This window comes from Engraulis encrasicolus, chromosome 5 (genome assembly GCF_034702125.1).
Source record: "Engraulis encrasicolus isolate BLACKSEA-1 chromosome 5, IST_EnEncr_1.0, whole genome shotgun sequence".
Taxonomy (NCBI): Eukaryota; Metazoa; Chordata; class Actinopteri; order Clupeiformes; family Engraulidae; genus Engraulis; species Engraulis encrasicolus.
Window position 1 is genome coordinate 24,510,446 of NC_085861.1, and position 12,500 is coordinate 24,522,945.

General features: G+C 46.3%; 1 protein-coding gene across 3 annotated transcripts in view; it reads left to right on the forward strand.

Moving 5' to 3' along the window:
- Positions 1 to 12,500, forward strand: part of cadm4 (cell adhesion molecule 4) — a 304,741-nt gene that overhangs the window by 200,389 nt on the left and 91,852 nt on the right. For 2 of the 3 annotated variants that reach the window (XM_063198997.1, XM_063198998.1), the window contains exon 1: positions 10,187 to 12,500. This exon is cut by the window's right edge and continues 603 nt beyond it. The exons of the other annotated variant lie outside the window; for it this stretch is intronic. The gene's annotated coding sequence lies outside the window, so the exon portion shown is untranslated. Of the gene's footprint in view, positions 1 to 10,186 lie in introns of those variants that run through there. 3 annotated transcript variants of the gene reach the window in all.

Genomic DNA, 12,500 nt, shown 5'->3' on the forward strand with positions numbered 1-12,500 from the left:
TCGATATACGCGTGGAGAGTGACGGAAAGAGATATTCCCTTTTAGTTTACTGTGTCACGCATCTGCATGAACACTGACAAGCATTCCGTCAACACAGGGAGATGCGTCGTGTTGATGTACATTAAATAGTCGGACATTTGAGAACAGGCATGAAGCCTTTAAACAGACATAAGAGATGCAATCTGACTCTCTATCTGTCTGTCTGTCGGTCTGTCTGTCTGTCTGTCTGTCTGTCTGTCTGTCTGTCTGTCTGTCTGTCTCTGTTTCTCTCTCTTGTTCTCTGTCTGTCTGTCTGTCTGCCTCTCTCTCTCTCCCTCTCTCTGTCTCTCTCTCTGTCTCTCTCTCTCTCTCCCCGTGTGTGCATATCTGCCTGCCTGCCTGCCTCCCTGCAGGTGTATGTGCATGCATGCCTGTCTGCAGTTGTGTGTGTGTGTGTGTGCGCGCGTGTGTGTGTGTGTGTGTGTGTGTGTGTATGCATGTTTGTCTGCTGTTGTGTGCGTGTGTGTGTGTGTATCTGTCTCTGATCCACCAGTCTCCCGGCACGCCCCCCCCCCCCCCCTTCTGCTTACTGGTCTGCCCTCAGGCCGTCTGTCAGGTGTAACCGCATCTCTGCATCACTTAGCTGTCTAATAAGTGAGGTGCAGGTCAGCATGCTTAATCAGGGGGGCTGACGATGCAGCCGTGTGTAAGTGTGTGTGTGTGTGTTTGTGTTTGTGTTTGTGTGTGTGTGTGTGTGTGTGTGTGTGTGTGTGTGCATATGTGTCTGTGCGTGCGTGTGTGTGTGTGGGGGAGGGAGGGAGTTGTGGGATAGGGGTGGGGGGGTGTTATAGAGGATGCCGAGGAGTTGTAGTAATTGTTGCTGAGGCGGGCGTGTGTCCATGGGGGATTGGGGGGGGGGGTTTGTTCGAGGGTGGATAGTGGGAAGGGGTGTGGTGTGGTGTGGTGGGGGTAGGTGAAGGATGTTGATGAGTGTTAATATTTCCCTCACGCAGCTGACTGAAGCCCTGTAAGTGCTATGGCAACTCTTAATCTATCGTGGTTGCCAATGAAAGCCATTAGGGTTGTTGATGTGGAGCACAGTTTAGGAGGGAGGGGGGGAGAGAGAGAGAGAGAGAGAGAGAGAGAGAGAGAGAGAGAGAGAGAGAGAGAGAGAGAGAGAGAGACTTTTGACTTTTAAAATCCCTTTATTGAACCAACCATGGCCCACACAACCACCACAACAACCCCACCTCCCATCCCACCCTACCCTACCCCGTTAAAAACACCCCTTACCAAAGAAACCTTAACCCACCACCCTCAATAGCTGTCCACACCCCTTTATCCACACACCACTTCTTTTTGAATAGTTCAAGGTTGTCAATAGCCTGGTAGTAGGCATGCTCCACAGTGATCCTGGACTCAACCAAGGCCTTGAACATTCCCACCCGGTCCCCCACACACCCCTCTTCCTCCAGTCTGTTACATTTCCAAATGCACAACTTGGCTTGCCCCATGAGAAAGTTCACCACTGTGCACATTAGTCCCATTTTCTTGGAGTACTTGACCCCAAAAATGAAAACCTCCTTAGAGAAGCGGAGGCCAAAGCGGCTACACAGTTTGTCCAGCAGGGTAAAAAGAGCATGCAGCTTAACACAGTCACAAAACATGTGAAACACATTATCAGGTACATTGCAGACCCCACAAACACTAGATTTATCAGGTCTAAGTTTAGCAACAAAGACCTTTGTGGCTAAGGCACAGTGCAGCACACGCCACTGAAGGTCACCTGAGCGTTTCGGTAATGGGCCTTTATAGAGTGTTCTCCATGCTGGAGGTGCTACCTGACTACTGGAAAGGTGAGCCCTCCACTTAGTGTCTGGTCGGTCTTTAAGAACGTTAAAATGCAAACACTTAACAATCAGATTGTACAATGTCCTTTTCTCAACAGCTTTAAAACTAACAGCTTGTAGTCCCTGATTGGTTAACAGCTGCCCATCCCTATTGCCCGGCATAGCTTGTCTAGCAGCAATTTTTATGTCTGGGCATTCAGCCTCCGCTGACCCCCCATTTAGCACACTGTCTACAAAGCCAGCAGAGCAGGCTGGCATGCCATCTTTCCACCCCCTCAGAAGGCCTTCCACCATCCTCAGGGACCTAACCCCAAGTGTAGAGGCCAAGTCTTCAGCTGACCGCCAGGACCCCTCCCTTTGGTCAATGAGGTCCTTTAACTTTGTTACTCCTGCTCCCAGCAAGAGTTGAGTAACACTGCTCTGAGTTACAGGCTGTTTGACCCAGAAGGTGTTAGAGAAGAGAGGCTCCTCCAGTCCAAAATGTTCTTCTCTTGCCGTTGTGAATAAACTCCAGGCCTTCAGCACCGAGCCATAGAAGCTGTGCGGTGTGACCTGAACAAGCTCACTGTGGGACAGTAAGAACACATGCCGGTCAAAGAAGCCTCGGGTAGCTGCCCTAAGTGTTGCTCGGCCAAAATCCACCCATGGCTTGTCTTCACCGTACAACAGCTTCTGTGCCGACTGCAGTCTCATTGCTTTCACTTTCGCCGATATGTCCACCAGGCCCTGCCCCCCCTCTGCTACCGGTAAGTACAGTAGGCCAGGGGGCAGCCAGTGATTGCTGTCCCAGATGAAGTTGACGAATACCTTCTGCAAGCTTGAGACAAGCTCAGCAGGAGGATCCAAAACTGTCAGCCTGTGCCACAACATTGAAGCTGCCAGATTGTTGACAACTAGCACGCGACCTCTGTATGACAGTTGAGGCTTGATCCACTCCCACCGCCGGAGCTTACCGGTTACTTTATCAACCAGTCCATCCCAGTTCTTCTCCATGTACTGCTCTGACCCAAAACACACCCCCAGAATTTTAAGTCCAGTCCTGCCCCATTGTTGTTGTACTGGGAGGCGCGGAGGTGGTTGGTCTTGCCAACCCCCCAGAAGAAACGATGCAGTCTTCCCCCAATTCACCTTCGCAGAGGAGGCTTTGGCAAATATATCCAGTGAAGAGAGCAACGCTGCAACTTCCTCCTGTGACCTTATTATCACTGTGACGTCGTCAGCATAGGCGATGAGTTTCACTGCAGTTCTCTCCTCCGCCATGGAACGTTGAACTGTGAGACCCTGAAGACTCCTCCTCAGCTGTATCAGCAGTGGCTCAATGGCAATTGTATAGAGGAGACCAGATAGACTGCAGCCCTGTCGGATGCCTCTACCCACTCTAAAAGGTCGTGTCACTGCTCCATTAACTTTCACCAGGCTGTATACTTCTGTGTAGAGCAGCCTGACATATGACACAAAAGAGGGCCCAAACCCAAAGGCCCCTAGGGCCTCAAAGAGGTAGCTGTGGCTGACTCTGTCGTAAGCTTTCTCTTGGTCTAAGGAGACTAGCCCCATGTCCAGCTGGTGCCCCTGGGCCAGCCCCAGCATGTCTCTGATGAGGAAGAGGCTATCAAAGATGGAGAGAGAGAGAGAGAGAGTGCTAGGCTGTGAGACTTTGTTGAGATTTTGAGTGTCCATGTTTGAGTGGGAGAGAGAAACAGAGAAATACTGTGTGTGTGTGTGTGTGTGTGTGTGTGTGTGTGTGTGTGTGTGTGTGTGTGTGTGTGTGTGTGTGTGTGTGTGTGTGTGTGTGTGTGTGTGTGTGTGTGTGTGTGTGTGTGTGTGTGTGTGTGGGTGTGTGGGTGGGTGGAGAGGCGTGCCAACAGTGACCGCAATGAGGGATAGTAGACGGGAGAAGCACCACTGCGACAAATACAAACACATGTGGCTTACACACACACACACACACACACACACACACACACACACACACACACACACACACACACACACACACACACACACACACACACACACACACACACACACACACATAGTCGCGCCAGTTTTACCCCTAGTCTTTTGGGGGAGAGTGCGAAAATGAGACAACAGGAAGGCAAATTAAATGGCATCTGTGTCTCTACACAGAACACAGTGGCCTACGACAGGTGGACCAGAGGGTGTTGTGTTTGAGCATGCCCAGACAGTGAAATGAAGAGAGAGAGAAAAAAAAACACATGCACCTGACTAGCGTATTCTTCCGTCCCATGGCCGTAACTACCATTGTGGACACAGAAGTCATATCCTCTGTATTTTTTTTCAGTAATGTAAAATGTATAAATCGAAATATGATCAACAATGATAAATTCAGTCTGTATACGCCACCCCCATTTATCCTCAAGGCAGTGATTAAGGAAAACACACTTAAAACTTTGACTGAAGTGTTTGAGGCATTCTAAATGTACAGTGTGCAGTAAATGCACGCAGTATTTGACCTCTGTATTTGAAAATGTCTGGTTACGGCCCTGTTCCTTCCTCCATCTTTCTCTTCACTGTTTTTCTTTCCGTTGCTCTCTGGCTTTCTCTTACTCACTGTCTTTCTTCACCATGGTCTCAGCAGAGACAAACAAACTAAGGATGTGTCCTTGGATATGCCCTTGCTGTTCAAGTAGGAAAGAAATTACTTCTAGTGGGGTCGTAGGCATGTGCAATTTTTCTCAGTCATTTCAAATTGGTGTTAAAGTTTGGTTTTCACTTCCAAGTTGAAGTTTACGGTCTATAGAACAATTTGGGTCCGAGTGTCAAACACACAGATAACAAAATGGCCTGCGGGGGGCGCTCTAAAATATATAAACTGCTATAACTTTTCTTTAGTTCAACCAAATTTAACAAATGAGGCATGCATGGATTCAGCATTAAGAGGAGGAGCTGGTGAGCTAAGTATTTGGTTACCGGATTAAAGACACACTATGTCATAAACACACTTTTAGCCCATGGACAGCAAAATTCAGGGTTTTTTTAAGATAAAGGGTGGAAATGCCCTCCAAGTTGCAATGAAACATCATTTATTGTTACAAGTTATTGTAAATAAAGCCTGGGATATCATTCAACTTGATTTGTTCAGAATATCCCTGAAGCACAAAGATACCCAGGATACCTATATGCAAATATGGCTGCATAAAGCCTATGTGATATTTAGGACCCAACTTGCAACTTTGAGTTTATGAATTTAGGATCATGAGTATCAACTTGTTTCAATCAAGCCATATTCTATTCACACATAAATCACAAAAAAACGTTATATCTGGAAGAAAATAAAAAATCAATAATAATAATAATAATAATATTAATAATAAGACTGCATTTCCGGAGAGACAATGCTATTAGTATGCTTGCGGCTTATGCACACACACACACACACACACACACACACAGAGCTGTTGTATACACACACAGAAACATGAGGGAAAGAGATAGAGGTCTGAGTGTGTGTGTGTGTGTGTGTGTGTGTGTGTGTGTGTGTGTGTGTGTGTGTGTTTGTCTCTCTGTGCGAGAGAGAGAGAGGTGTGTGTGTGTGTGTGTGTGTGTGTGTGTGTGTGTGTGTGTGTGTGTGTGTGTGTGTGTGTGTGTGTGTGTGTGTGTGTGTGTGTGTGTGTGTGTGTGTGTGTGTGAGAGAGAGAATGTGTGTGTGTGTGTGTGTGCATGTATGGAGATGCTTCATGTGACTTTCAGCAATGGGTGGGTAGGGAGAGGTAAGGGTGGGTTTCGAACCTGCAACCCTCTGACAGACCAACACCCGACCCAGTAGGCCACTGCCACTTACTGTATAGAGTGGCCACAGCAGCATATTAGGCCACGGTTGCCCAGGTGACAGAAGAGGTCTGAAGTTCTACAAGTCTGCATGTGTGTGTGTGTGTGTGTGTGTGTGTATGAATGAAAATTCTAACGGTGACAGTTTGGTAGTCAATAGCTGAGTAATATGTGCAGCCTTATTTTTACACTGTCATATCTCCAAAAGGTTTGCCAGTTGTCAAATGATATTGAAACACAAATGGCACAACCCTGCTCTTCATGTCAAAGCTGAGATCACTTTTCTAGGCCAAATGGTTCAGTGAAAAAATTGATTGTGTTCACACATTTTTTTGTAAGTGAATGGGGTCACATCATAGGGATTTTAAAACTGCTCTATTTGAAACATTTTTAAGAGTTGGCTTATGATCTTCACACAGTTTGTATTCAGAGCCAAGACCTCTCTGACAATGCCTTTACCAGAGATTCTAGAGATATGCCAGTGTAATAAGTTGCTATGGGCTCCTAACATGACCAGGTTCCGGTCTGCCTAAAGGGGCGTGTCATAATACTCCTACAATGAATAGAACAGGTCCTTAGGTCTGCCTAAAGGGGGATCCCCTCCTCCCCCCCTTGCAATAATAGAACCCGGAAACAATGGGCCAACGGAACCTCTCTCTCTCTACTCTCTCTGCCTTTACCTAGTTGATACCTAGTTAAAAACCCCAGATCAGGTCACCTCTCACTCTAACTGCCACAGTTTGTGACATCATCATCTTGACCATTCTACTATTCATTTCAATGAGGGGGAAAACAGAGAGAAAACTGAGGAAAAACAAGTCTGGTGAACGAATGAAAGGGGGTAGGCCAGCGAAAAATACACCACCCTGAGCCCTTTTCGAGCCGTTAGTTTTGGCACTCGAACCGTGTCTCTATCTCGAACGCTGCAACGATTCAAAGCCGCCGTACTAATGAATGGCGATTCCCATATGCCGAGGTGAATGGAAAAATGTATAATAATAATAAACTGTTGATGAACAATTAGTATTCTTTCCCGCAAGCATACTAAATAAACTGTTGGAGAACAATTAGTATGCTTGCTGGGGGCAAGCAGAGGCCTTTGGCAAGCATACTAAATAATACTATAGGACTATTTCATACATGGTAGACACAATCATCTTCTCTGGGAACTGTCCATTTATTACCAGCGTAGTTGACAGGAATGACAACCAGCGTAGTTGCCAGAAATGCCTGCCAATCTGGTAACAAATGAACAGTTCCCAGATTTGGACTACACTATTAAAGATGCAGTTGCCAAAGATGTATTCCAACTAGAGGTGAAGTGCAGCTGTACTAGTACTTGTACAAATAGACCTGCCAGATCTCGGTGCAAGTGCATGAAGGCAGAGTTAAAGTTCACACGTCTGTGCAAGTGCACATGCAATTTCTAAGACTGATCACTGACTGTTTTTGTATCTGTTCTCTGTCATAGTTATTGTAGAGTGAATTATTGGAATAAATGTTAGCCCTATGGTCTTCTGTTTGCTTTTTGAACGCAGGAAAAAATGATGTTCCCCATAGTATTTATCATCATCATCATCATCATCATCATTATTATTATCATTATTATTATCGATTTAATTTCTTCCAGATATAAAGTGTTTAAGTTGTGAATAAAATGATGGCTTGATTGAAAAAAAGCTGGTACTCATGATCCTAAATTCATAAACTCAAAGTTGCAAGTTGGGTGCTAAATATAGGCTTTATGCAGCCATATTTGTGTATAGGTATCCTAAGTATCTGTGTGCTTCAGGGATATTCTGAACAAATCAAGTTAAGTGATAACCCAGGCTTTATTTACAATAACTTGTAACAATACATTATGTTTCATTGCAACTTTGAGGGCATTTCCACCCTTTATCTTAAAAAAGCCCGGATTTAGCTGTCCATGGGCTAAAAGTGTGTTATTACATAGTGTGTCTTTAATCTGGTAACCAAACACTTAGCTCACCGGTTTCTCCTCTTCATGCTGAATCCATACATACCTCATATGTTAAATTTGGTTTAACTAATCCAAAGTTATAGTAGTTTATATATTTTAGAGCGCCCCCCGCAGGCCATTTTGTTATCTGTGTGTTTGACACTCGAACTCAAATTGTTCTATAGGCCCTAAACTTCAACTTGGAAGTGAAAACCAAACTTTAACACCAATTTGAAATGACTGAGCCTATTACGACCCCACTATTCTTTGTCCATTAGAGTGAGGCCAGGAGCTGTACATTGTTGCAGCTGCTTTGCCAGTTGTATAAATTAAACAGTGTTGGACTGAGGTTTCAGCCCTGTCTCACCCCTCTGTTCTGAGGGAAGGTCTCGATGATGTTATTGCTACGTTTCTTAGAGTTGCTGTGTTTGAAATACATTTCCTTTGCTAATTGATATATTTAACCCCCTACAGCACTTAGTAAAAGTTTACAATATAATCCTTTGTGCCAAATTCAAATCAACCAAAAATCAAATACTATACTTTTTTCTCTTTTTGTTTGGTGTACATGTTTAGTAATTGTTTGAAGGGTGTACATGTGGTTCATGTGTGGAAATTTGGGAGAAAGCCTATTGACCTTTGCCCAGGACATTGTGGTCCTTAAGGAAGACTGTTGCAATCTGGTCACTAAAGATGCAGCTAAACGCCTTTCCTGAACTACTGTTCACACAAATGCCTCTGTAATTATTCGGGTCCAATTTATCTCCATTTTCATATATGATGTGTACGTACCCTTGGCTCCAGATATCAGAATAGGAGCCAGAGGTTAGGATGATGTTGAATAGTTTCAGTATGGCCCTTTGCAGCTCAGGAGTGCTATTTTTAATCATTTCTCCTCTGTTATCTGGCCGCAAGATTCATTCATTTTAGATGTTTAATTTTGGGTTCAAGTTCAAATTTAGTGATTGGAAAGACTGGAGGCTTTTGGTCATCTTTAATTGTGTTTTCAAGGGATATTAACTTTTTTCTGATTGTTTCATAATTGACATTTCTTTGTGGGGAGGAATCTCATTGCACAAATGTGTCAAAATGTGTTTTCCAGGTTTTACCATATTGGTTTGGAAAATCTGAGGTATTTGTTTCACTCAAACCATTCCACATCTCCCAGAAGTGATTTGTAAATCTCTCTCTCTCTCTCTCTCTCTCTCTCTCTCTCTCTCTCTCTCTCTCTCTCTCTCCCCTTTGGCTTTCCTTCACTTTATATTTCACCTCGCTCTCTTGCTGCCTGTTTCTCTCCATTCCTCTCTCTCTTTTTCTCTTTCAGTGTTCATCTGCCTACATTCTATTCTCTACATCACGCTTCTTTTCATTTTTACCACTTTCTTCTCTCTTTATCTCCATCTTTCTGTGTTTTCCTTCGCTCTCTCCCTTGTTTTCTCTTGGCTTTTCCCTTTCCTCGTCAGCTTGCTTCTGTTCTCAAACATACTGTGTCGCCCACGCACCCAAACTAGGCCATTCAATTTAGAAGAACACATTCAGTGTCGCTAGCGCACGCATTCAGACGCCAGTACAGCTGGCTTTCCTCCATGTGCGTGCATACAAGGATGCACATAAACAGTCAGTGTATCAGTATACATGCATGGATTTCTTTATGTACCACACATGGACATACAACCGCACATAGTACATGTGCTACACATAGCACACACGCACACACACACACACACACACACACACACACACACACACACACACACACACACACACACACACACACACTCACACACACACGCACACACGCACACACGCACACACGCACACACACATGGGGGCCAAGGGTGGAGTACAAATGGAAACAGTTGAGATGGGCCGGTGCTTAGTTGTCATTGGGGGCATTAGTCCATTTACATTTTAACAATTGCAAGGGGGCGTTGGCAGGCTTATGATGAGGTCAAGGGGGTGTTGGGAGGCTTAGGACGAGGTCCAGGGGGCATTTGTTTGAAAAAGATTGAGAACCCCTGCTTTACGCTAATAACTGCTCTTAACTGACAACAGTCTCGTGACCCCCAGTGTGTCTGTGAGGCCTCTGTCTGGGATGGCCAAGAGAGAACATGAACTGCCCGATTGTGATTGGAGGCCAAAGAGCTGCGTACCAAACGGCTCCCACTGTATCCTCTCTCGCCCTCCACCCTCCTCCACCCCGTCCCCTTTCCCTTGCCTAAATGGAGCCGGTGCAGCCTCAAACCGCCTGTCTGTTTGGGGCATCTGAAAGACAACCATTGTGGACTCCTCCAAGACATCACATCACATCCCCCACCCCCACACCCCAATAGCATCGCAGTCAAGAAACCAACCCCCATCTCGTTAACCTTCACAAAGATAACAAAAAAATGTTGTTGCACATGCATCTGTCTCTTGGTCTCTCTCTCTCTCTCTCTCTCTCTCTCTCTCTCTCTCTCTCTCTCTCTCTCTCTCTCTCTCTCTCGCTCTCTTCTTTCTTCTCATATTTGAACACACACACACACACAAACACACACGCACACGCACACACAGATGATGGGGAGAGACAAGGTTATATAAACGGCAGTCAAGACAGAGGGACAGAGTTCTGACCGCGATCTGTTGCTGGGACTACTCTGGGCACAGGAATAAGGGGAGGAAATAAAAGAAGACATCCAGGAGATAGGAAGAGGAAGAAAGAAAGGAAGGAGAGGGAGAGAGGAGGGAAGGAGAAGAAGAAGGCGGTGACTGGGGATCAAGTAGAGGAGTGACCCCCCAGGACAGAGAGAGAGAGAGAGAGAGAGAGAGAGAATACTACTCAGCCAGGAGGCCGGCCCATCACCTCTACACTTTGGGTCAGGGAGCGGCTGAGGGCAACAGGTGCAATTGTGGACGGGCAAAGAGGAAATCGAAAAAGAAAAGGAAGGCAAACACAACAACAGGCACTGCAGCACTGAGGAGTTTCTGGCAGGAGATTTGGCAGGTTGCTTTGTTTTGTTTGGTTGCCGAGAGAAACGGAATTCGGAACTTCCCGGTTGCCAGTCACCGCTGCTACTGCTGCTGCTGTTGCTGCTGCTGTTGTTGTCACTTCCACTGCTGCTGATGGACTGATGCTGAGGCTCCTTTGTGCGGCAGTGCTGCAGGATCCACCACTGTGCCAGACGGGAGATAGATAGAAGCAGCCTCAGCCTCACACGCTTTCCCTCCATATACCAACCCCATCTTCCACCCAGCCGCCTTCCTCCCCCCCATCACCCACTCCTATACCCACCGCTGCTTCACTCGCAACAGAGCGTGCTCAGTGAGGTGTAGCTCGCAGCGCCTCCGCACATCACATCTGCACGTTCCCTCAACTCGCCCCTCTTTCCTTCTATCTTACAAGCTCCCCCTGACACCGCGGATATTAGGCCTGCCAATCTGCGCAGCACGCACAGGACGACTACAGGGCTTTCAATTTGTGTACGCCTGCGTGAGACTGTGACTGAGGCGGCATAAGCTTCTGTTAGTAGTGTATATATATGAGAGAGTCTTTGTGTGTGTGTGTGTGTGAGAGAGAATTTTTGTGTGAGTGTGTGTGTGTGTGTGTGTGTGCTGGGCCTGGATAGTGCTCCGCGGAGCGAATAGACGTGAAGCAGAGCGAGGCAGGAGGGTAGTGAGATACGAGATGTGATGGGCAAGTTGGCGCAGCGGGCTCAGCAAGGGATCAGGACGTGACATGGCAAAGCTTCTGCTGCTCACCGGCATACCCCGTCACCACCACCACCACCACCACCACTACCACCACCACCAACACCCCGAGGCTTTACTTGCCACCGTGCCCAGATAACGGCCCTGCGGTTATTCCCGTTGATTTCGCCCGCTATATAGCCTACCGGCTCAGCCCAGCGCGGCAGCCAGATTGTGCATGTTGGGGACATCTGCCGTGCTATTATCTGGTGATAATCCACACCAGAACGTGATGTGACAACAACAAGGGGATTACGGTGTTGAATTTGAGGCGCGATCCGTTCAAAACATCTGCTATGCTATTACCTGGTAATAATATGGGATAGCCTTCAGTTGGTATTGCAGCAGCGAAGATTCGGGTGTTGTGTGGCATAATCTGTTCAGATGTGTTTTTGTGTTATAACGAAGTACTAAGCATCATCTGAACGAGTCATAACCACAGTGGATTAAGAACCTGCAAGGCATAAGTCAGGTGTGTTATTACCTGGTAAAAATTGATATCTCATTATCTCGTGTTATAGCAAATTGGATGAGAGGATTTTAGCTACTGCATGTCTGGAACTATGCCAGGATCCAAAAGCTTGGCTTCTACCCTGGAGTGAGGAAGGCACATTAGCCGTGCAAACCTTTTGTGCCTCGTCTTAATGTACCATTAAAAAGAGTTCAGCAGCTTGCTTCACTATTTACTGCTGCGCTGATAAATTCTCTATTATTACGACGCAGTGCCTCGTGAACCGCACACTGTGAACTCCAGTCGAGGACGGCACAGTACGTTTTCCTTGCACGTAGAATTGCGGGTCATCATATGTCTTTTTTTTTTACTTCCTTGTGCAGGGAGAGAAAGAGAGAAGGCATTAGAAATCATTTCACTGCAATCTAAAAACTCTCTGTTGAGATTGCTGCCGGGGGTGACTGCCAGGGAGTATTTTTTCCTTCTGCATTAGTTTTTTTTTTTATTACACAGGCACGTAGTGTCACCGTGGTAACGTGATTGCACTTGCTCTTCCTCTCTTCCAAGAGATTGCGGCTTTGACCCACTGTGGTCACCTCGGGTGGCAAATCGTCCACATTTTCGGCAAATTGTTTTGCGCGGTGGCCGTGTCCATTTCCGAAGACGGCGGTGGGGGGTTAACACAGTAACACAGTGTTCATTCAGCCTCTGGTACTCTGCACATAAGGGCAGTTTGGGTGGGAAT